The sequence below is a fragment of the Monodelphis domestica genome, chromosome 5, assembly GCF_027887165.1.
Source record: "Monodelphis domestica isolate mMonDom1 chromosome 5, mMonDom1.pri, whole genome shotgun sequence".
Taxonomy (NCBI): domain Eukaryota; kingdom Metazoa; phylum Chordata; class Mammalia; order Didelphimorphia; family Didelphidae; genus Monodelphis; species Monodelphis domestica.
In genome coordinates this window covers 103,607,908-103,633,344 of record NC_077231.1, presented here as the reverse complement: position 1 = coordinate 103,633,344, position 25,437 = coordinate 103,607,908, and the positions used below count along the sequence as shown (strand labels likewise).

The 25,437-nt window shown below is 38.7% G+C and overlaps 1 protein-coding gene and 1 long non-coding RNA gene across 17 annotated transcripts in view; one reads left to right on the top strand and one right to left on the bottom strand.

The window, feature by feature from the left end:
- The window catches only part of TNRC6B (trinucleotide repeat containing adaptor 6B), a 272,807-nt gene that overhangs the window by 128,786 nt on the left and 118,584 nt on the right, over positions 1–25,437 (bottom strand). For 3 of the 16 annotated variants that reach the window (XM_056798987.1, XM_056798988.1, XM_056798986.1), the window contains exon 1: positions 11,297–14,153. The exons of 12 other annotated variants lie outside the window; for them this stretch is intronic. The gene's annotated coding sequence lies outside the window, so the exon portion shown is untranslated. Of the gene's footprint in view, positions 1–10,890; positions 11,030–11,296; positions 14,154–25,437 lie in introns of those variants that run through there. One more of the 16 variants, XM_056798989.1, reaches the window with a different exon arrangement.
- LOC130454543 (uncharacterized) lies at positions 22,338–24,171 on the top strand. The gene is made up of 2 exons (XR_008912157.1): positions 22,338–22,528; positions 23,349–24,171. It is a non-coding gene; the product is annotated as an uncharacterized LOC130454543 (long non-coding RNA).

Genomic DNA, 25,437 nt, shown 5'->3' with positions numbered 1-25,437 from the left:
TATTCCCAGTCCTAGTATTATAAAAAAGTGCCAATTGCTTTCTCAGAACTTTAATTGGTGTTCTTTTGCATCCAAAGTTTCCTCTAATTTTTTCTTTTCCTTACTAATATAATACATAACTTTGTTTCTTGAAAAGGCATAGCACTCAGACTGTAATAGAAACCCCTTTTCCAAAGAACTCCAATACTGAAATACAGACCAGGCCTCATGTTATGCTTTCATCATCTTAATGATATTATGTTTCCATCAGGTGTTCTGTTAACATTTTGATTGCTTTTTTCTTGTCACTATTATTTTTCAAGACAGATTTGGGTTAAGTCTAGAAAGAAGCCAAAAGAGCCTATAATAGACAAAAGCAAGAAAAAAGAATGTTCTAGGCACAGGGCAAATGAAGGGAAAAGGCAATGAGGGGAGATGCAAATTGACACGTGTATGGAGCAGCATCATAATCATAGGATGTGGCAGGAATCAAGTATAAGACCAGTAAGAGGTTAGGTTGGGAAGGGCTTTATAAATGACAAAAGAAGATTTAATATTTGAAGTAGACCACATTGGGAGATCCTGGAGTTCACTAAGTGGGGGTGGGAGGTGTGGGGAAGTGTAACCTAGTCACTTCAACAAACATAAATTAAATCGTAGTGTGTGTTGAGAACACTTCACTAAGGCTCTGAAAGCCAGTGCCTGCCCTCAAGGAGATTACATACATTCCAGCAGGAGAAAACAAAACACAAAGGAAAACTGAGAAGGAAGTGGTAGAGATGAGGGTCCTTAGGACCCCATAGAGAGTCTGGGGAAGATCAGTCAGAGAGACTTGTGGCAGGCAGACCCACCAGTAGGCAATGGTCTAAGCATGAGGAGGTAAGGCGGTACTGCTGGGAAATGATGTGGTGAATCAGGAAGAAATAGCACAACAGGTATCAAGAATGATTCTGAGGTTCTGAGTCTGGGTGAGTGGGAGGACAGAGGGCTTCTCCTCCCCTAGCTGGCTCCAATCTCCCGTGCTTCTGCAAACTACCTTCTCCCCAATGTCATAATGTTGTGCACAGGTTCCTCCCCTTCCCTGAAATGGATTCCCCTTCTCTCCCTTCATTCCAGGGACATCCTGAGCCTTCCATGAGGCTCCTCATTCTCCAGGTAAAAAGGGACATCTCCAATCAAACTTGTAACTTCAGTCAAAAATATTTGAATCCTGTCTCCATCTCCCTTTTCAGAATCTAAGTTTTCAAGTGATTTTGTGGTTTCTCCTCTTTCTCTCCCAGGGCCTAACCCAGCATGACACCATTCTCTAGTCAGGTACTGAAGCTGAACTGGGATGAATGGAAACAAGTCAGTCTTACAGTTATAGCAGTCACATATACTTCAAGTATGGATGCTGTTTGTGGCATACCCATGGAACAGTACAATTATGCATGTGTCAAGGGTTACTGGATACAGGAAATCTAGAGACTGACCTGTTAAAGAGGGAAAGGATAGAACCATGTGAAAAACAACTTCTATTGTGACTGTAATATATGATCTATACACATAAGTCAAAAAGTTCTAAAATTATTATAATGGTCTTTAGGTAGTAAAAAGGCTAGAAATGTTCTAGTTAAGTTTTAAATGAACTTTTAAGCAGAGAGAAAATGTCTATTTTTTCAAAACACTACTTGTATTTTTGAGCTCATATATAAGTTGTGGCATATGATTGTGATAGAGACAACTGTGCTATAAGAAATAACCAGGGAGGTGGTTTAAAAAAAATGGTGGGATCTATATGAACTGATGCAAAGTGAAATGATAAGAACCAGGAGAAGCCTCAATGCCAGGATCCAAGACAATCCCAAAGAACTCATGATGAAAAATGCTCTCTGCTTCTTAGAACATGATGGACTCAGAGTGCACACTGAAGTATAATAGTCTCATCTCATTTTTCTTGCCTTTTTTTGACAATATGGCTAACATGGAAATATATTTTGCAAAATTTCACATATAGATTTGAAATATTGTTTGCCTTCTCAGTGGCAGGGAGGGTTAGAGGGGGAGGATTTGGAATTTTAAAAATATATAAAATAAATAACAAATTAATAGATATATTGGGTTTTGTTTTGTTTTTTAATAAAGCTTATATAAACCAAAGGTGAGAGGCAGCATTGTAAAGTGGATCGAGTTCAGAAGATCTAAGTTTGAGAGGGAAACTTCTGAATGACCCAGGTCAATTCACCTATTATTATCTCAACAGCCCAGACAACTCTCCAGGTTGATAGATGGGAAGAAGGGTAAAACAAGGCAAAGGGAGCAGGTAGCACACTGGCTAGGGTAGTAGACTTGTAGTCATAAGCCCCGAGTTCAAATCCAGCCCTGAGATTTTTAACTTCTCTACATTCTAACTGCCCCTTCTGGAAAACACAGATAATGACAACAGAGTTGCCCTTCTCAAGGTTGTTATTGTAAGCCTTAAAGCAACAGAATTGCTAGCTATAATGATGATAACGATTATTGTCACAAGCAATCCACAAATGTTGGTCCATAGAGTCTTTCATTATCAAAGTGGTCTCAAGGGGAAAAAAGGCTCACACTTTGTTAAAGAAGAACAGGAACATTTTATGTTCTATAGCTGGAATTCTGCAGAGCGAATCTACTTGTACTTGTCCCCACCTCCCTCCTTCCTCCCTGAATTTGTATTCCCAGCACTCAGCCCAACATCTAGCATACAATAAGCACGTAGTTAATACCTACTGTCTAGACAAGGACTCTGGAGTCATGGAATTTTCAAGGGTGGGGGAAAACTCTGGATTTCCCAAAAGAAATGACATGCAGAACACAATAGGGGAGTAGTCAGTCAGTTTTGGTTTCCTCATCAATAAGATGAGGAGCTAGGGGGAAGCTGGGTTGCTCAGTGGTCAGGGAGCCAGGCCTAGAGACAGGAGGTCCTGGGTTCAAATCTGGACTCAGACACTTCCTAGCTTTGTGACCCTGGGCAAGTCACGTAACCCTCATTGCCTAGCCCTTACCACTCTTCTGCCTTGGAACCAATACCTTGTACTGATTCTAAGACAGAAGGTAAAGGTTTAAAAAAGAAACTACACACACACACACCCTTTTTTTTAAACCCTTACCTCCTGTCTCTTGGCCTGGCTCTCAAACCACTGAGCTACCCACCTGCCCCATACAACATATTTTGAAGAACAACTGTGAATAATCTAGTTATTCTCAGCAATAGGATGATCAAAGATAATTCCAAAGACTTATGATGAAAAATGCCATCTGTCTCCAAAGAAAGAACTGGTGGTATTTGAATGCAGAACAAAACATGGCATATTTAACTTTCTTCTTCTGTTTGATATTTCTTCCATGAAATGACTAATAAGGAAAAATATTTTACATGATTGCATATGTAAAATCCATATGAGATGGTTTAATGTCTCAGGAAAGGGGGTAGGGTCGGAGAGAATTTTAAACTCAAAATATTTTTTTAAATAATGTGAAAATTTGTTTTTACACATGATTGGGGGAAAATAAAACATTATTAAGGGGAAAAAAAGAATATGGCCTAATCATCTACATAAAGTAAACCAAGTAGATAAAGAATTCCTAATAGGGGCAATGGGTGGCATTGTGGATAGAGCAGCAGGTAGGAGGACCTGAGTTCAAATCCAACCTCAGATACTTCCTAGTTATGTGTCTCCGAATAAGCCATTTAAACACTAATTGCTTAGCCCTTGGCCATCTGTATTAAGAGTTGTTACTAGAACAGAAAGCAGAGTTTAAAAAAAAATTCTAGTGACTAGAGTATGTCATGCCCTTAGGTAGAAAGTACAACGAATCAGTACTTGACTTGTACTTACTAAAGCTCATGTGAGCAATAAGACAGAGGACTACACATTTTTCTCTGATTTCCACAACTTCCTAAACCTCTCCAAAATGGAAATTATGTACAAAAGATACAGCAACTTTAGCTGTCTCTGTGCCCTAGGACACCCAGAATTAAAAAATACAACAAATATATTTAAAAAGTTCCTCTACTTCCTACCCAACTGCCTTAGTCAACCCAAAGATCTGACCTTCAGGCTTGCATCAAAACTCAACCCCACATCTCAATTCCCCATTCTCTATCAAGTGCCACAGAGACCCTGGACCAGGATATGGGAGCTTGGCTGAGCAGTAAAAAACACTCCAGGTCATAGCTAGTGCCAGGGCAGACCTTCAGGAACAGATGATTGTTGGAACCATGATAGAGCACTGTGACTCAATGGCACCATTCTATGCTGCAAAACCTCTCTATAAAAGAGCCAGCAACAGAGGAAAAAGCACATGTGTGGGCTTGAAACAGAACTTTATACCACACCCCACTCTCCTCTCTTCTCTGAGCCTAAGGGACTCAAATTGCAGAATAAAATCCCATAGCACCAGCTTAGCACCTATTAATGCCATCCAGTCTGGGGCCAGTTCTGTCCTCCCAAAAGTCACTTGAGGCATAGACACAGACTGGTTACCATGAATTTGCCCAGCATGAGGCAGGGCTGAGATGCTTTGAGACCTAGCCCAGAGGGAAACAACTATTATAGAGAGGTAGAGAGAGACGGGAAGTTACTAATAGGGAGAAATAGGAGAAAAAAAAAGGCTAAAATTACCAAACATCTAAGGAAGAAAACAAAGCAAAGATCTTGAACATAAGCAGATAAATCCAAGGGAAAACAGCAAAAATTTACTAATTTGGTGAAGCATCTACAAATATTGCAAAACAAGGGGAAATGATCCAACATTTGATTAGAAAGATCTTGTGAAATTTGAGAACATGGAACCCTAACATGTTCTGAAAGAGAAATGAGAACTGAGAGCAGAATTTATTGCCTGAATAGCAAAAATAACGGGGAGAATGGAAAAAATGGAATCTGCAAGGTCAAAGAAACCGAAGAGAGAACAACAGAATGGGAATGCAAATATACAGAGTGAAGGACAACTTGAAAGAGAAGCAAAAATCAATGACACTAAAAGAAAATATGCTCACTATTCATGTAAAACCTATGGATTCTAAAGACAACCTAAAGATCTAGGTCTCCCAAAACACAGAAAGGTGAAAAATCTGAATTGTAATGATTGATGTAGTGAGAAATACAAGACTTCTGAACTTCTAAACAGAAAATGAAATAACACCTCCACAAATGAATGAGTTAGGCCCAGAATTATGAGGAATTGTCTTTGGGAAACTCAAAGCACCTTTAATAAAAAATTAATTTTATAATGCAGAAGTTAGCCTTTCTATAGTACTTTAACATGTTTTCAAACCACTCTACAACTACCATCTCATTTAAACCTCTCAACAACCCTAAAGTAGGTGCTATTTTGATCCTTATTTTACAGATAAGGAAACTGAGTAATGGGTTAAGTGACTTGTTCAGGGTCACACATCTAGGAAACATCTGAGGCTAGATTTAAACTCTAATTACTTGAACACTAACATTCATTCAACAATTTTTCACTTAACAGGTGACACCCAAGAGCAGTCAGCCAAATACTGCAGAGTACACAAAATAGGAGTGCCCTCTCAAAAAACTTAAAACCTGGTAGGGAAATAAAGACAAGTAGTCTCAAAGAATTAAATTAAAATAAAACAGAATATCGTTAAGAACAAAATGAACATAAAGAAGAGCTACTGAAGCTGAAGGGAAGTTTCCTGAAGAGTAGAATAATTATCCAAAGATAAAGAACATTCTTGAACTGAGGAGATCTTGAAACAAAGTACCAGGATGGTTGCCTTATAAGCAGAGAGAAGGGAGAGGAAACCTGGAGAGGGGAGGTGTGGACAAATCTGAGAAGGTGAGGATGAGCTAGGCCAGCTAATGAGTGGAAGTTATGGGGGGGGGGGGGGCTAAAACAGGACTCACAACTGGGATTCAAGCTAGGAAGTCAGGGCCTGGCAGATCAAGAAAGTCTAGGCATAGGAAGCATGTGATCAAAGTATCTTTCAGCAAACCAGATCTGACTGAAACACACTACACCAAGGGGTCAATTAGATTCAATTCAGTTAGACATTTATTAAGTATCAGTTGAATATAAGACACCTTGCTAGACTAAGGACAGAGAATGCAAAGGCACAAAACCAGAAAAACATTCCCAGTCTTCAAAAGAGGACATTGAAGAGGATGGGATTTGGAAAATGCTTCCCAAAGGGAATAAATAGATCTGAGCTGGGCCTTGAAAGATGTTAAGGATTTTGCCCAGTAAAAGGGGGGAGGGAAGGACAAAGAACAAATTAGAAATGGGGACAGCGGCTGAAACATGATGTAAAGGGGAATGATGTGAAATAAATCTGGAAAGGTAAGCTAGAACCCATCTGTAGCTGCCTCTAAATGCCAGGCTAAGGGATCTGTATTTTATCTTAGAGGTAACAAGAAGTTAGTGAAAATGTATTAGCAAGGGAGTGTCCCTTTCAGAGGATGGTTATGGCAGCCCTGTGGCCCCTGGGTTTAAAAGAAGGGAGACCAGAAGCAGGGGAACAAGCTACAAGAGCCCAGGTTAGAAGTCACAAGGGTATGAATCTGAAGGATAGCTGGGAATGAGATCCCTCAAAAAGCATTTATTTAGTAAGTACTTAATGAGATAAGGCACTGGACAGTGAGGCCCTTACTCACGAAGAAGTGCCAAGTCTTCAGACTTCTACTGCACAGCTCTGATGGGCTGGTCATGTCCAAATGCCAAATGTATATTTGCCTAAAAGACTATTTTACAGAGAACTCACAAAAGGCAAGTGCTCACATGGAGAACTTTGAAGAAGCAATATATGGACACTCTCAAGGAGGTCTCTGAAGAACTCTGGGATGGGAGACATTGGCATAAAGCAGTCCAGCACGGCATGCCCACATCAAAGAAGGCATGTGCTCTATGAGCAAAGCAGAATTGGAAAAGAAACACGAGATGCACAAATTTACAGATCTCTCCATCCTCAATGGGAGAGCCCTGCAAGGATTGGTCTGATCAGCCACAGTTGGACACACTGTACCCTGACGTCATGATGCCATTTTGGTCCTCTCTGAGTATAAAGGACAATGTTGTAGTAATGTTGTACAAGGCCCTAGAGACAGTTACAAAAATGAAACAATCCTTAATCTCCAGAATTCAGATTGAAGGATGCTGTGAAAGCAGAATTATTATGATTTGGCAACTGACGGAAGAGAAGGAAACAACAAGTAGGGGACAGTTGGGTGGCTCCGGAGCCAGGTCTAGAGATGAGAAGTCCTAGGTTCAAATCTGGTCTCAGACACTTCCTAGTTGTGTGGCCCTGGGCAAGTCACTTAACACCCACTGCCTAGCCCTGACAGCTCTTCTGCCTTAGAACCAATACACAGTATTGATTCTAAGAGGGAAGGTAAGGATATTTTAAATAAATAAATAAATAAATTGTACAAGTGACTGTAATGGATAAATGCTGCTTCCACACTTTCTAGAATCAAATTTGTTTCTTAATCTCAATACCTGAACTTCCAAGGGAGAAGAAAGCAGCTAGCTTCCTACCATCAGTGTCCTTCATCTATTCTCTAGATATATGGCATGAAAGGTAACTCTTGTCAAGGCACATTCATGCTTTATGATTATTACATTAGAAGTGAAAATCTTCTTTTAAAATTTTATTTTTTATTGATATTTCTTATTTTCACACCTCCTTCATTTACTTCCAAATACATCCCTGCCCATCAAGCCACCATCCTTTCTTACAAAGATTTTTCAAAAGGAAAAGGAAAAGAAAGCAGTTCAGCAAAACTTATCAAATACATTAGGCATATCTAAAATCATATGTATTACTTCATATCCAGAATCCTCCACTTCTCAATGCTTTCCTTGGGCTAAGCTTGGCTACTATACTTCTATAAAATTCAACTTCATTTTATTTCTTTCCATTTACATCACTGAAGTCATTGCATATATTATTTCCTGGTTTTGCTGACCTTGCTTTGCTCATCATTTCTAAGCTTCTCTGAATTCTACCATTGTTTCTTATAGCACAGTATTATTCCATTACATTCCTGTACCACCAATTGTTTGGCCATTCTCCACTGATGGTCATTTCCTTGGATTTCAGTTCTTTGCAATTATGAAGAGATGCCATGACTACTCAGCAGCTCAGTAAAACATATGGTACAGGGGTGAGAGGGACGGGAATGGTGGAAGAAATTACCTGTGGGGATGAAATGCCAGACTGTCAAAATACAAAAAGATGAAAGGTTCTGTAAGCATCGCTGGCATTTTCTTAGCTGTAGACACTTGGTGGGACATTCTGAGAAGATACCATACAATACCAGCATTGACTGTGACGAGGTACTCTTATCAGAGAAAGGTTGGGGGAGATTAAGAAAATGGCTGCCAAAGGATTTTTCATCTGGCTCAATTACTCAGTTGCCAAAAGGTAGACAAGTAAAAAGGAGAGAAAATAGTGCTGCTTTCTAAAAATATGAAGATGCTTTCCTCTGTTACACAACCAACTTTTAGCTGCTTCTTCACTGTACAAGTCATTTCAGAGAAGAGGGAAAACTTGTGATGCTGAAGCATTCATCCTTCTTTCCCCTTTCCTCATTATTTCACATATCTGTCACATATAAAGAATTCAATGTCTTAAAGGTAAGTATCCAATTCTTTGATTACATTTTGGATTAACTTCCTATCCTGTGATTTTCCACAACTTTTCCTACCAAGAAAATCGCCTCCAGGGAGAATGGGGAAGAGGGTAAAGGTTTAGGCCTTTCAACTTGACTTTGGGACTGACTATAAAGTGTTTCCCGATGACACCTCATTCCTAGGAGCCTCTTTCTTAAAGTTGTTGTTCAGTTGGTTTCAATTGTGTCCATCCCTTCATTATCTCATTTAGGGTTTTCTTGGCAAACATACTGGAGTGGTCTGCCATTTCATTCTGCAGCTCATTTTTACAAATGAGGAAATTGAGGCAAATAAGTGACTTGCCCAGTGTCACACAGCTAGGAAGTATCTGAGACCAGATATGAACTCACAAAAAGTAGTCTTCTTGACTCCAAGCCTAATGCTGTGCCACCTTGTTGTCCTTATCTGAAAGAGGGTCCTCAAAAGTAGGGCCCAGAAGCATTACAAATAGCAGGAGGAGCCAAGAACCAATTTTATCTTAAGACCTACAAGGAAAATGGGCTTCACTTAAACAACAAAACATCCTTTGTTAGGGTGACTGTTCATATGCTCTCTTTCAAAGCCAAAACAACAGTAGCTGAAGTGCTCTGGGGGGATGCTGGAAAATAACATCTTCCTGAATCATTTGGGGGGATTTTTATGCAGATATGAACATGCATGCCTTCCAAATAATGCCAATTCTTGCTTTTGTAGCTTAGTATACAACATGGTCAATTAACATAGACTTGTCTGTCTCTAGTTTTGAAATCAGATCCATGTCATCAGCAGTTTTCAGATGCCAGGAGTCAAACAATCTCTCCCCTTTCATTATTTAGTTTTATGAACAAGACAGAAAAAGTTTTCCTAGGTGCTAAGCTTTCAAACTGAATACCTTTTTTTTCATGGACATCCAATTACTTAAAGATATATATATATATATGTGTATATATATATATATTCCTAGAATATCTAAAACTTGATGTTTGTTCATGATCAACATATATTTAAAAACCCAACTTCACAGTATCTTCACTCAGGCAAAGATTAGGGAAATGATTTTTATCAAAGGTGCACAAGAATTCTGGGGTCACCTATGATATCAGATCAAATGCATTTATGTACCTTTTTGAAATACAGGTGGGGTTGAGATAAGAGACAAAAACTGAGGGTCCTGAAGAACAAGTGGTGATGCTAGCCTATGTGACTCTATAGACACATACTCTGTCATACATATTGGAAAACAATTAGTTGAACATATGCTTTTTATTTATGATGACACACATAACGAAACAGCAAATTCAAATGTGGCAGGATTTCTGAAGCAGGAAGTGTCCTTCATGTCAACAGTTTCCCTCCATCAATCATAAATAAAGACTGCTAAAATCCCCCAAGGAATTTTTAATGGCCATTTTAATGGTGATTCACTAATGGGCAAGGTTGTCTAACAGTGACCAGCACAGAACAAAAGCAAGTTCTGCAGCAGGCAGACTTCTCAATTATTTTAGGTTTTCTGGTTTCCAAATAAGCAGAAAAACTCACTCATGATGACTGTTGAAGTTGGTGGCCCAGTAAAATGCATACATGGATTTCATATTCATGTTCCCATCTACCATCACAGTCAGGCTAAATTAGACTCTTCAAATTACACAAACTATTTCAAATGAATTCTAGAATTCATTTACCAGAACTGTACAGAGAAAATGATCTAGGCTATTCACTTGTCAGCATTTTGAAAGTGAAAGTGAAAGAGCAGAAAGAAGAGGAGGTGGGTGAGCAGAGAAATGGAGGAAGAGCATTGGTCCAGCTCAATTCTTGAGCCATGATGGCCATCAGAGAACTTCAGAATAGCTATAAACTGGACCTGGTGCTAGGAAGCAGCAGCTACCCACAGACCCCCAAGCTAGAAAACTAGCATCCTGGCATGTAGAAATTCAAGTAAGTTCTCCCTTTTAAAACATTGACACAAAAAGGGACCATTGGACCAGCATTCCCCATTCCCACTCTTCTCCAGCATCACCAAACCTTCAAAAATACTCAATTTGTAAAACCTAGGCTGGGGGCATTTCCTGTTCTCTTGAAACAATGTCTGGTCAAAAGCATACAAATAGAATGAGGTGGTGACTGAATAGATTTCTCTTTATGTGCATGGGACAAAGACAAGAGGTGAACCAGGAGGAGGAAGAAGAGCAGTAGGAGAGGATGAAGGCTGGAGAAGAGAAAGCAGAATGTCGGAAGCCGAGGAGAAGGCTGCCAGGAGGCAGCCAGTTGGCCCAGGCCTACCTGCTTCCAGGCCTGTGCTCTCTCACAGTAAGAGTGTCGGGAGGTATGTTTCTGCTGCATACACTGCATGCCAGGAAATGAGGAGAGCTCTGGCAAAAGCAGCAGGCCTCATCTCATGAGACTGCCCTGAAGGCTGAGCCTGAGAACACAGGGCAAAAAAATTTTGTTTCAGGCCCCCAGGCCACCCCTCTAGGCAGGCAGAGCAAGTGAAATCAAGGGCTAGTCTCCACATCACAAAATTTATTCAAATTGTCCATTGAATACCCAACAGATCCCAAATTCTAAATGGGGTTGGATTGGCCATCAAGGGCCTCTGCTTTAGCCTTGGGAATGGGGTGGGGGGAGAATTCATCTTCTGTCTCTTCCATCCTACAGCATACTGACTTCTCAGCATGTCTGGGCTTACCTGTAGGAGGTGGGAGCAACACCAAACAGAGGTCTTCGAAGGAAGCTGATGTCCAAACCGGGTGGGAGGTGGGAGGGACATGGATTGATGGGGTAAGGAAGAGGGTCACACACTCAGAAGCAGCCCTGGTGGGAGGGAATCCATGCAGGGGGCTCAGAGCTAGGGGCGCTTGTGCTGTCGACAAGCCTAGCTGCCTGTGACACACTAGTGGGTCTTTGTGATGCACTGGAGGGCCCTAACACTGCCTAGGGAGCACCAGGCCCACAGGGGCTCATTAAAGGAGTACTTAACAAAAAATAACTATCAGCTATTTCTGTTCAATAGTATGAAATCCAAAAATTAGTTTCAAGCCTTCCCACTAATCTGAGACCAGTTCAAGTTTCTGTTCTATTTGACAAGGCAGGGGTCTCCCAGGCCTACCAGGCCTACCAGGAGAAGGCATTTTCTAAAAGCTCATCATATCAAGCTAGGGTATGATCACCCTTAAGGGAACCTGGCCTTTTCAGAAGGAAAAGGCAATGATTTCAACAGCTGTTTCCTTCCCAGAAACAGAACAGACCCAGCAGAGGGAAAGGACAGTGGCCGCTTTCTTGATGCAATCAGAGAAGCCAAAACAGCCTGATTTCATGGGCCTTGTGGTAACCTGACCTGGCACAATTCCCAAAGCCCTCAGAATCAAATAAGCCCCAGGGAAGATGGATGCAGATTACCCACCAATAATTGTTGGAAAGGACAAAGTAAAGAAATTCAATGAACAACTTGATACACACCCCACAAATTCCATTCTAGGCTTTTCAATCTATTCTTCCAAGTTAAACATGGAGATGGTCCATTAATCTAGGAAGCTGAAAAAAGGCTTTTTCATTAAAAAATTTATCTCTTTTTCATCTGAAAAGGGCAAAGGTCATGGCAGAAAACAAGGCTCCCAAATAGGCTAAAGCAGGGAAGAAAAAGAAACAAATTTTGGAGGTCAAGAAAAAAGAAAAGTCAAGAACAATAAATAATCTTGACCAAATAAAATAACAAAGACTGCCACCCAAACTATACACCGTTCTATAACTTGAACATCCTAGAAATTTTGAAAAATAGTTTGAGAAACAGGCTCTTAGATGAGTCTGGTCAGATATTCTTTTAACGAATGACTGGGTTTTCTGACCCATTAAAAAAGTTAAAACATACCTCATCAATTTATCTTATAAAATAGGATTCGGAGCTTCTCAAACAGACCTTGTTAATACATACATCCCAGCAGTATTTTAGCTAATACAATTATTACATTATGATTCATAGTCAATGTTGTCAACAGTTTTTTTTTAATTTTTAATTTTACAGCTCTGAATATTTTGGCCAGTTTTCAAAGTTGTATTCACATGTATTCACACCTTGCATTCATCCCTACTGGATTTCATCCTAATTTCAATAAATAATGCAGGATGGTAATAATGCACAGGGAGAACAAGGGTCCAGTCTCAGCTGTCACTAACCAACTCTACAGCCTTAGGTAAGGCACTTCATTGGTGGACCTCAGTTTTCCAATCTATAGAATGAAAGGAGATATGACTGACTGGACTAGTTTACCTTAAGGCCTGATTCAGCTATAAAATTCTGATACTACAAATACTGTCATAGTCAGAATTCTAGTCTTATTTTCTGGCAGTCCTACTCAACTAGCTAACCCATTTCTTCATCCCTCATTAACTAATCATTCAAATGCTTAAAAGACTGGCCTTTGTGGAATGCCCCAACACTTATTCTTTGTGAAACTGATTCACTAGCTACTGTCGGATGGCACTCTTTTCTTCCCCAGTCACCAAAGTCAGCTGAACAATACTCTACTTCAGATTGTATCAATTTCAAGAATGAGCCAGCAAATCCTGAAAGCTAGGACTTAACGCTGAGTATACTGCAGTGTATAGCAGAACCTTATAGCCAGATGGCTGTGAACCACTAATGATTAGGGTCCATGAGAAGCCTCCTCAGCTGCTCACAATATCCTGTCCATTTATACTGACTCACTCTATTCCTCATGGCTCAGGTTCAGTTGCTTGGTCTATCCTCAAGCCAATCCAAAGAGAAGAGTCTGGAAAAGCTTATCACACTTTCAAGAAGGAATTAAGCTGGACAGAAGCATTTTGTTCTTCACAAAACCAAACTGATTTTACTACCAACTTGGTAGCTCAGTTTGTGTTTATTGACAATTCACACAAATATCTTTCCCGGATAATTGTGCCTTACTATGCTAATTACAAATTACTCTTATCTAACTGTGAAAAAGCTTGGGCTTAATTTGATAATAACTGGTTAGTTCTACCAACTATTTAAAAGCGATAAAGTTGTGCTTCTTAGGATATATCATGTTTTCCTCTGATTTATATGGATCATAATGGTTACACAAGTGGGCAAATCTTTTTTATTTAATATTCTTCGAATTTGTTGTCCTGTCTAGGAAAGAAGGCTCCTCATCCCCTGACCTCATCTGGATAGTGTTTTTGTGTCTAGGATTCAGCGTTTCATTATAGGCCACAGAAAATACTGCCAAAAATCTACTTAAAGTATATCTATAAGACACCGGTTCTTCCTTGAATTTATCCATGCTTGTCAATCACAGACCTTGGTAATACACAAAAGGTAACTCATTTACTCAACCAATTCTTCTAACCAAACAGCTGCTGCTCTTTAAATTTTAGTTCCATGTAGCCTCAGAGTGCCATGAAGTGTCTCCAGGAGATCTTTTTAGAAAACAGGGTTCCCAAGTGATTGGTTTATAGATATAAGCTTATCATAGGCTTCTGTACACTTGGGGGGGTTGCGGTGGATGTGGAGAGGACATGGAAAATACCAATATCAATCAGTTCCCCTCCCATCTCTTTCCATCTCTCTCTGTTTCCCCCCTCCCCACCCCCACTCAATTCTCAGGCAGGAGAGTGGCAAGGATTAGGCAATTGGGGTTTGTGACTTGTCCAGGGGTTGCTGAGCTAAAAACTGTCTAAGGCCAAATTTGAACTCAAGTCCTTCCAACACCTGATCTAGAGTTCTAGCTTCTCCCAAACAATAATCTCTTAACAACACCTAGGCAGTATAATGATTAGAACACTAGACTTCCAAGTTATGAAGATCTGAATTAAAATTTCTGTCCCAGACACTTATTAGTTGGGAGACCCTGGGACGAAGTCTTTAAATCTCCCTAGGCATCAGTTTTTTTTCCTATAAAATGGGGATAATAATAGCCCCTACCTCCTAGGTTTATTGTGAAGACCCAATGAGAACATATATAAATTGCTTTATAAAGTGGAAGCCCCAAATAAATGCTATTATCATTGTTATTGTCTAAAACAATTTTGAAAAGTAATGCTTGATTCCAAGAAGAATTCTAAATTGTAGGTAAGCTAAAGACAAATACAGCCCTTCCCTTAAGAAGCAGCCCCATTTTCAGCCATCAGGAGGCAGAGAACTGTCCATCCCATCAGGGCCATTCTGGTCTCCTCATTTTCAAATGCTCCTCTCTCCCCCTGCCACCCCAACCAGATTTGTCCCTGCACCATAATTCTGCTTTTGGTTCACATAGATAGCCAACTCGCCTCTCCAGTCATTCCCACTCCAACCCATTCTCCCTAAAGCAGGGGCCTGCCCATATCAACCCTCAGCTTAATAGATTCTCCTGACTCCCTCCACCTAGTGGCTTCCTCCCTGCACTTTATTCCCACCCACCCCCATCTCCTTGGAGATAACATCCATCTACTTTTTCCATGCTTTGCCTCCACCTCTATTCTAGAAGTCTCCCTGTTTCTACTCCTTAGAAGACCTTGCTTTCTTTAAGACTCTAAAGGGTTCCATCTGGCTCCTCCTGTAACAGGCAGCCCTGTGTTCCCAGCTGCTAATGCCTTCCTCCTCTTAAGTCTACCTGTGATGGACTACTTGTTTACAGGTGGCCTGTCTCCCAGCTGGAATGGAAGCAGCTATAAATATTTTTCGTACATGAGTCCTTTTCCACCTTCTTTGATCTCTTTATGGCACAGCCCCCTTAGTGGCACTGCTAAGCCAAAGAGCATCCTTAGCTTATCAACTTTTTGATTAGAGTTTCAAACCGCTAACCAGAATGGCTGGATCAATTCACAACTATACCACTGATGTGAATTCACCCATAAAATGGAAGTGGAGAAAAGAAGGATTAGAAACCAGAATCGAACCGTTTTTATTTATAAGAATTATCTTTAAAACAGAGAGAGTTAAAATAAGGAACTGAAGCAGAATCTATTATGCTTTAGCTGACATAAAAAGGCAGGGGTAATCACCATATCAAGCAAAGCAAATGCAAAAATAGACCTAATTAGAAGCCATAGGCAGGGAAACTACATCTTGCTTTTTAAAAAGTTAAGTCATAGCAAAACATATTCACCAAATGGCAAAGCACCCAAATTCCTAAAGGAAAAGTTAAATGAATGGGAGAAAATAGAAAGTAAAACTAAAAAGTGTAGGGGACTTTGACTTTCCCCTCTCAAAAAGTAGATAAATCCAACCTTATAATCACAAAATAAATTTTAAAAAGTTAAAGGAGATAAATAGAATTTTAGAAAAGTTACATAGGATAGACTTCTGGAGAAAAACGAATGGGAATTGAAAGGAATATATATTTTTTCAACTGTCCATATCACCTTCACAAAAACTGAACATATAGGGCACTTGGAACTGACACTTAGTATTGATTCTAAAACAGAAGGTAAGTGTTAAAAAAAATTAATGGGGGGGGGGGGGCGCACAACTGGGTAGCTCAGTGTATTGAAAGCCAGGCCTAGAGATGGAGGTCCTAGGTTCAAATCTAGTCTCAGACACTTCCTAGCTGTGTGACCCTGGGCAAGTCACCCCCATTGCCTAGCCCTTACCACTCTTCTGCCTTGGAACCAATATACAGTATTGATTACAAGATGGAAGGTAAGGGTTTCAAAACAAAACAAACAAAAATTAATTGGAAACTAAATAATGTAATCCTGAAGAATGAATGGATCAAAGAATGAATCATAGAAACCATAGATATTTTCATTAAAAGGCATGCCAACAATAAGAAAACATACTAAAAATGTGTGGGATACAACTAAAACAGTACTTAGGGGAAATTTTCTATCTCTAAATGCATACAAAAAGAAAAGAAAAAAAGCAGATCATTGAACTATGCATACAATTAATAAAATAAGAAAAAGAACAAATTTTAAATCCCCAATTAAACACCAAAATGGAAATCTTGAAAATCAACGGAGAAGTTAATGAAACTGAGGGTAAAAAAACACTGAATAAATAAAACAAGGAGCTGGTTTTAAAAAGAAAAAAAAAACAAGATAAGATAAACAAGTAGTCAATTTGATTTAAAAATAAAGAAAACAAAATTAAAAATGAAAATGATAAATGCACCACCAAAAATAAAATGAAAGAAATTATTAGGAGTTATTTTGCCTGCTTACATGCCAGTAAAACTGAAAATCTAAGTAAATGGATGAATATTTACAAAAAAATTAAAAGAAATAGAATTTCTAAATACTTAAAAAAACAACCTATCTTAGAAAAAGAAATTGAATGAACTTCCTAAGGAAAAATGCCCAGGATCAGATGGATTTACAAGTGACTCCTACCAAATGTTTAGGCAACTGATAATCCCAATACAACATCAATTATTTGGGAAAAAAAATGTAAAGAAGGGACTTCTATCAAATTCCTCTTATGACAGAAATATGGTTTCGATATTGAAAGCAAGGAGACCAGTAACAGAGAAAGAAAACTACAGACCAATTTCCCTAATGAATATTGATGCAAGAATGCAAAAAGAAAAAATACTAGTCAAGAGAGTACCGCAACAAATCACAAAGACATATATTTTGATCAGTCGGAATGCATACCAAGAATTAAGGGCTGGTTCAATATCAGTAAAACTATCTACATAATTAATCATATCAGTAACAAAACCAATAAAAACAAATCACATGATTGTTTCAAAAGATGCAGAAAAGGATTCTGATAACACCTATTTCTTTTTTTAAATTTATTTAATTAAATTAGAATATTTTTTCATGATTACATAATTCATGTTTTTTCCCTCCCCCGCCCAAGAGCTGACAAGGAATTCCACTGGGTTTTACATGTATAATTATAACACCCATTTCTACTAAAAACACTAGAAATGATAGGAATAAATAGAGCCTTTCTTAAAATGCTAAGTAGTATCTATCTAAAATCAGGAGTGAGCATTATTTGTAATGGGGATAAACTAAGAAGCCTATCAAGTAAGATCAAGAGTAAAGCAAGGAAGCCCATTATCACCACTAATTCAATATTATATTAGAAATGCAAACTATAGCAATAAGAGAAGAAAAAGAAATGGAAGGAATACAAGTAGACATTAGGGAAGAAAAATATCAATCTTTGTAGATAATATGATGGCAAAAAACTAACTGAAACTTTAGTAAAACAACTTTATTAAGTTGCAGGACATAAACCATTAGCATTTCCAAATATAACCAACAAAATCCAACAGGAAGAGCCAGAAAGAGAAATTCCATTTAAAATAATTGCTGACAATAATTGCTAAGTCTAATAACAGGAGATCCTGGGTCCAACTCTGGCCTCAGACACCTTCTTGGCTGTGTGACCTTGGGCAAGTCATGTAACACCCACTACACCTAGCCCTTACTGTTCTTCTGCCCCAAAACCAATACACAGTTTTCAAAAAAGAGAAGGGTTTCAGAAAAAAAAAACAACAACCCAAAACAAACTGCTAACAGCATAAAATACTTTAGCATCTACCCACCAAGAAAAACTCAGGAATTATATGAACACAATTACAAAACACAAATAAAGACAACTACACAAGTGGAGAAATATTATTTGCGCATGGGCAGGGTGGGCAAATATAATAAAAATGACAATTCTACTTAAGTTAATTTACTTATTTAGTACTATATCAACCAAGCTACCAAAGAATTATAGAGCTAGAAAAAAAAAATTCATCTGAAAGAATGAACGATCAAGAACAAGGAAATCAATTTAAAAAATGTGAAGGAAGGCAGCCTAGTAATACCAGATTTCAAATTATATTATAAAACGTTAATCATCAAAACAATAAGGTACTGGCTAAGAAATAGATCAGGGGAACAGATTAGGTACACAATACATAGTAGTAAGTGACCATAGTAATCTTCATGTTTGATAAAACTAAGGATTAAACTTTTGGAACAAGAACACTTGACAAAAATTGCTGGGAAAATTAGAAAATAGTTTGTCAGAAACTGTGTACATACCATATCTCACACTATAAATCAAAATAAAGTCAAAATAACTATATGACTCAGATAGAGTGATTTAAGTAAATTAGGGGAATATGGAAAATTTTACCTGTGAAATATATAGATCTGACCAAAAAAAAGGAGCACAAGTAAAATGGATCATTTTGATTACATGCAATTAAAAAGGTTTTGCACAAACACAACCAATCTAGCCAAAATTAGAAGAAAAGCAGGAAAATGGGAACACATTTTTATAGCAAGGTTCTCTGATAAAAGCCTCACTTCTCAAATATATAAGGATGCATATGTATATACATATATGTATATAGCCAAATGTATAAAAATAAAAGCCATTCACCAATTGATAAATCAAAACACAGAAGAAGAAAAAGCTATCAAAGGTCACATGAAAAAATGCTCGAAATTACTAATAGAGAAGTGCATACGAAAACTCTGAGGCACTACCTCATACCTAATCAGATTGGCTAACATAACAGAAAATGAGGGATATGGAAAAACTGAGACATAAACACACTGTTGATGAAGCTGTGAACTGATACAACAATTTGGACAATTCAGAACCATGCCTAAAAGGGCCATAACACTTTGCATACACTTCAACCCAGCAATATCACTACTAGGACTGTATCCAAAAGAAATCAAAGAGAGGAAAAGTACCAGTTTGTACAAAAATATTTACAGTAGTTCTTTTTGTGATGGCAAAGAACTGGAAAACTACAGATATGTCCATCAATTGGGGAATGGATGAACAAGTTGTGGTATGTGACTGTGATGGAATACTATTGTGCTATAAAAAATGATGAATAGGACAATTTCAGAAAAATCTAGGAAGACTAGGTGCAAGTGAATGTGATGCAAAGTGAAGTAAGCAGAACCAGGAGACCAGTGTACACAGTAACAGCAATATTCTACAATAATCAACTCTGAAGGACTTTATAATCAACAATGCAAAGATCCAAGACAACTCAAGACATGCTGTAAAAGGCTATCCATCATCATAGAAGGAACTGATGAAATATGAATGTAGATCAAAGCATTCTATTTTTCAGTTTATTTCCTTCATGGGTTTTTTCCTTGAATGTGTGATGTGTCTTCTTTCATAGCATGACAAATATGGAAATATGTATTGCACAATAACACATTTATAATATATTGCTTGACACCTTGGGGAAAGGAAGGGAGAGTATTTAGATCTCAACATATCAGAAAAATGCTCCAAATCATTATTGATTGGAGAAATACAACTCAAAACGACTCTGAGATGTTATCTCATGTCTATCAGATTGGCTAAAAGGATAAAAGGACAAAATAAATATTGGAGGGGATGAATGTGAAAAACGAGGACACTAATAACTGATCCAACCCTTTGAAAAGCAATCTGGAGTTATAGTCAAAGAGTTATAAAAATGTTTATACCTTTTGAGTCACTGTTAGGTTTATTTTCCAAGGTAATGAGGGAAAAAGGAGAAGAACCTATATTTTCTAAAATATTTATAGTTGTTCACTTTGTGGTGACAAAGAACTAGAAATTGAGGCAATGACCATCAACTGGGGAATGGCTAAACAAGTTGTGATGGAATACTATTGTACTATAAGAAATAATTAGCAGATACATTTTTTTTTAAACATGGAAAGACCTACATGAAATTCTGAAGAGTGAAAGAACAGAACCAAGAGAACATTATATACAGAAACAGAAATTATTTAAAAAATTACTTGGGTATGTTCATCATTAGAAAGAACTGATAGAAACAAGAAAAAGTTTTATATATACATATATCTTTTTTGTCAGATGATGCCTTCTTTAGTGTGAGAAGAAGAGGGAGGGAAATAGATACCTGGAAATTTCAATGTAACAAACAAATTTATTTTTTTTAATGAATGTTAAAAATGGTTTCTGTATGAAATTAGAAAAAAAAACAATTAAAAATTAAAGAAAGAAAATGATAAATGTTGGAGAGAGAGGATGTGGAAAAATTGGGGCACTAATGGTAGAGTTGTAAACTGCTCCAAACTTTCTATATAACAATTTGGAACTATACCCAAAGGGCTATAAAATTGTACATAGCCTTTGACCCAGCAATACTATTACTAGGACTGTACCCTAAAGAGATAAAAAAAATTAGAAACTGAGGGGATGCCCATCAACTGGGGAAGGGCTGAATAAGTCGTGGCATACAACTGTGATGGAGTATGTATATGCCAGCCACCTAATCTTATGGCACAATTGTGTCATAAGTATGTAGGATGGTTTCAGAAAAATCTGGAAAGACTTATTGATGCAAAGTGAAGTAAGCAGAACCAGGAGAGCATTTTTCATAGAAATAGCAATACTGTAATAATGATGATAACTGAAAGACAGCTACTGTGATCAATATGACGATCCAATTCCAAAGGACTCAGGATGAAGAAATGATATCCACCTCCATAAAGAGAACTGATGAACACACATAATCTTTTCACTCTTTGCTTCTTGCTTTTTTTTTTGCATCATGACTAATTTAGAAATGTTTTGCATGACTTCATATGTATATATATTTTTTCATATTACCTGCCTTTTCAATGGGGGAGAGAAAGGGTTGGAAAAAGGGAGCGAATTTGGAAATCAAAAAAATTTAAATGTTAAAAATTTTTTTAAAAATTTAAACAGTGTATTAATGTACCCGTTTTTCCTTGGTCCTACAGCATTTGTTATTTCCCCAAAATGATCATTTTAAAGCTCAGATCTGATTATGTCATTCTCCTACTCAATATCTTCTAAGGCTCCCTATTCCCTAAAGGATCAAATACAAATTCCTCTGTCTTGTCCTAAAATCCCTTTACAACCTGACCCCCCCTCCCCCACTACACACAACATGATCTAGGTCTAGGTCAGACTGGCCTACCTGTGGCTATTGCTTCATGAAGCCTTTCATGGCCCTGACAAGTGCTGACACCTTCATTCTTCATTTGCCAGTTACAATCTCTTCTGACTAGACAGAAGCTCTAAGGTTTCTTGACTGATCCATGATTCCATATCCCAGAGCCTGAGCATCTAATACGCAGTACCTCTCCTAAAGCAGGGCTCTGTTATTAACATTTTCATGTATTAGCAGATATTCTTCCACAGTCCTCCTAAAGCAGGGCTCTGTTATTAACATTTTCATGTATTAGCAGATATTCTTCCACAGTCCAAGCACAGTCAGGTATTTGTTTGAGCCCCATCTGGGATCTGAATACTTCGTCAGAAGCTTGCTTAGAGGCACCTGGGGCATCAGCAAGCAGGAGGGCAGATGGGAGTGGACTTGTGTAATAGACAAAGTGCCATTTAGAGAGGTTCACGAAAACACTGTACATCTGGGATCTCACTTTATTCTCACAACAACTTCATAAGGTAGATAACACAGGTATAATCATACATGTTTTTCAGATAAGGAAACTGTGGTGTGTACACAGTTCCACACTGTGTCCAAGGTTGCACATCTCCTAACTAGCAACACAGTGATGGCAACTCCAGAGCCAGCTCAAGGATCTCTGCAGCACTGTTGTCCACTTGGTGTGCAAGTTGGTCAATGTGGGAGGCTATCATTCAATGGGTAGTCAATCTTTCCCCCAGACACCATGCTCATCCTCTAGGCATGATGGAGAATCAGGTGGCAGATAGCCAATAGGTGCTTCAACTATCATTTCGTTTTTCCTCCCTAAAAACTCTTCTTTGCTTTCCCAAACCCTAAAAAGGAAGAATCCTTTCTACACATTCCAAAAGTTAGGACAATTTCACTGTCCTTACTTTTCCCCTCTCCCATGCCCAAGCCCAGACCTGAAGCTCCCCAACCTCCAATCAAAAGAAGATGCCCAAACTGTGCTATGGCCCCAAGGAAGGGCACCTCTAATTTCCAGTCTCCACCACTATGGAGTCAGAAACAGAAGACATAAGTGAAGGCCAGAGGTGGAAGAACAAAAGGTGAGCCACAGTGACTGATTCTATCATATAGCTTTTATGAATTTAGTGGGGGTGTGAGCATAATGAAGATGAGAGTACAATGGGTATAATGCCATGTAAAATAAACAAACAAAACAAGAGGGAATGTCTGAGAAACTCTGACTAAAAGAAAGCCTGCTGCTGGATCAGTATGAAACTAAGACCACCAGGATGACCTAGAGATGAAAGCAGGAGTCTAGCAGGCATCAAAGCGTCTCAATTCTTTATCAGAACAACAATTACAAAGGCAACTACAGATGGCCATCAAGTGCCTCCTTTGTCTAACTGACGGTTTCTTTCTTTCCCTAACTGACGGTTTCTTTCTTTCCCTTTTTAAACCCTTATCTTCTATTTTAGAATACATACTGAGTTTCAGTTCTAAGGCAGAAGAGAGGTAAGGGCTAGGCAACTGGACTTAAGTGACCTTGCCCAGAGTCCCACAGCTAAGAAGTGTTTGAGGTTAAATTTGAATCCAGGACCTCCCTTGTCTCTGGGCCTGGCTCTCTATCCACTGAATCGCCTACTTGCCCCTCCAGCTTCTTTTTAACGGAGGAATTGTTAACCCTGGTGTGGCATTGCCCTGGTCTGGGGATCCATGCAAAATCCTTTTCAGAAAATCTTAAATGCATAAAAAATAATACATAGGATGACAAAGGAATTCAGTTATATTGATTTTTTTTTAAGTTCACCAATGCTATATATGTTAAGAGCTCCCATTTTAACTTTTCTACCCAAAGCTGCTCAGCTACCCCAAGATTATTTAAGACTACAAGCACTGATGTGGCTCTTTTGTTGTTTTTAGACAAAATGCATAAATAACTGGAACAAGCTCCCTATGAAGAAAGGAAAATAAAGGAAGGATATAGAATATGCCCCAAACAGAGAGGGAAATGTATTCATTATCCTAAGTCCTCAACTACCAATAGCAGAGTGGCTGTTCTAAGGGGATCTTGTCTTTGCTTGAGCTGATGGCAATTTTCAGTGACCTGTGCTGATAAGCACTGCTCACATAAACATCTGATGAAATGAGATAACGGATATAAACCATTTGTAATCCAGCATAGAAGGATTTGGAGATGGGGCCTGTCATCATATGCCAGCACTGCCAGTGCAGAGGCACCTGTGAGTGCCCACAAACAACTTGAGACCTGCTTTTCTTATTCAGATGTGTTATACTGAGTAAGGATAAAATCAGTTTGTTATCAATAACTGGTGAAAGGCCAAAGCTAGCATCTCCCTTTCTGTTTTCCTGCTTGGTCTCCACAAAATCCCTACTATGACACAATTATCTTTGAAACATTTCTTCCCATCTCAACCACTACTCCTCAGCATCCCTCAAGACTCCCACCTCAGTCCACTTCTGTTATGGAATCTAATGTCTCCATCTCCTTCCCTTCCAAGTGGATTACTTCCTTTACACTGGAACCTCTGCTTTGCTAAGGCAGTACAGAGTTGGAGGACTGACCTTAAAGTCAAGAAGAGCCAGATTCCCTGGCCAGCTCTAGGCCTAGAAGTTCCAAATGAGTTACTACTGATCTGCACTGATGGAGATCCAACCAACTACACTATGGTGTTTTTTGAGGTTCATCAATAAAAGGAACACCAATACGGTTGAAATTACAGATTCTTGAAGGGCTAAAAAAAAGCATTTTTTTTACACTGTTCGACACAGAAAGCACATCCACTACCAACTCTATCTTCCACATAGACAGTACCCCATATCATCTGCCTCTGCCTGAATCCCAGGTTATCGTGACTTCAACTCCATGTTTGCAACTGTCTTCCCCTCAGGATGCTCTAACAGAACCTGAGCCAAACCAGGTCTAAAACAAAACTCATTATTTCCTCCCTTAAACCAGCTTCTCCTCTTGACTTCCTGTTTTTTTTTTGTTATTGTTAACAAATCATAAACTCAGAAATCCCCACCAATTGTATTCTCAAGTTAGATCAATTTTTTCCCTTGAAACATTTCTTCCCAACTTCCCAACATTCCTTCTAGTCCCTGGTCCTTAAGTGTGGATAGCTGCAACTGTTTCTTCCTAACTTGTCTATCTTCTATTAAATCCATCCTGTACATCATAACCACGTTCATTTATTTTCCTTCCTTCCTTCCTTCCTTCCTTCCTTCCTTCCTTCCTTCCTTCCTTCCTTCCTTCCTTCCTTCCTTCCTTCCTTCCTTCCTTCCTTCCTTCCTTCCTTCCTTCCTTCCTTCCTTCCTTCCTTCCTTCCCCCTTACTTTCTATCTTAGAATTGAAAATAAGTATCAAGAACAGTAAGGACCATGCAATGGGGATTAAGTGACTGGCCCAAAGTCACCTAGTCATAGTTGAATATAAAAGTTCTTGTTACTAGACCAGGTTCTCTATCCAATGAGCCACCTAGCTGCCCCATTTTATTTTCTAATATCATCATTTTGATTATATCACTACCTTGCTCATAAACCTTAAATGGCTCCCAAAGGCCTCAACTGTCAGTACTACCCTTCTTCAACTAATCAATCAATATTCATTTTATGAATGCCTACTATTTGCCAAATACTAGGCAATCAAGAGACATGCTCTCGGGGAAACAACATACAGAGAGGTAAGTCAAGGCAAAATGATTTCAGGAGATCACAGAAGTCTTCATCTGGAAGGGTACAAGCTAAGCTTTGAAGGAAGGAAAAGATTCTATGAGGAGGAAGCAACATTTTCTAGGCACAGGGGTCAGCCTGGGTAGAAGCATCAAGAGGGAAGACAGAATATTGAATAGGAAGTGAAGCAAGCAGGACAGAATCACTGAAATAAAGTGGACATGAAAGGGAAGAATGGGGAATCATTTTGGTAGTACAGGCTGAAGTAAGACTGTACAAGATTTCCAAACAAGATGAGTTTGTAATTGATATGGGAAAA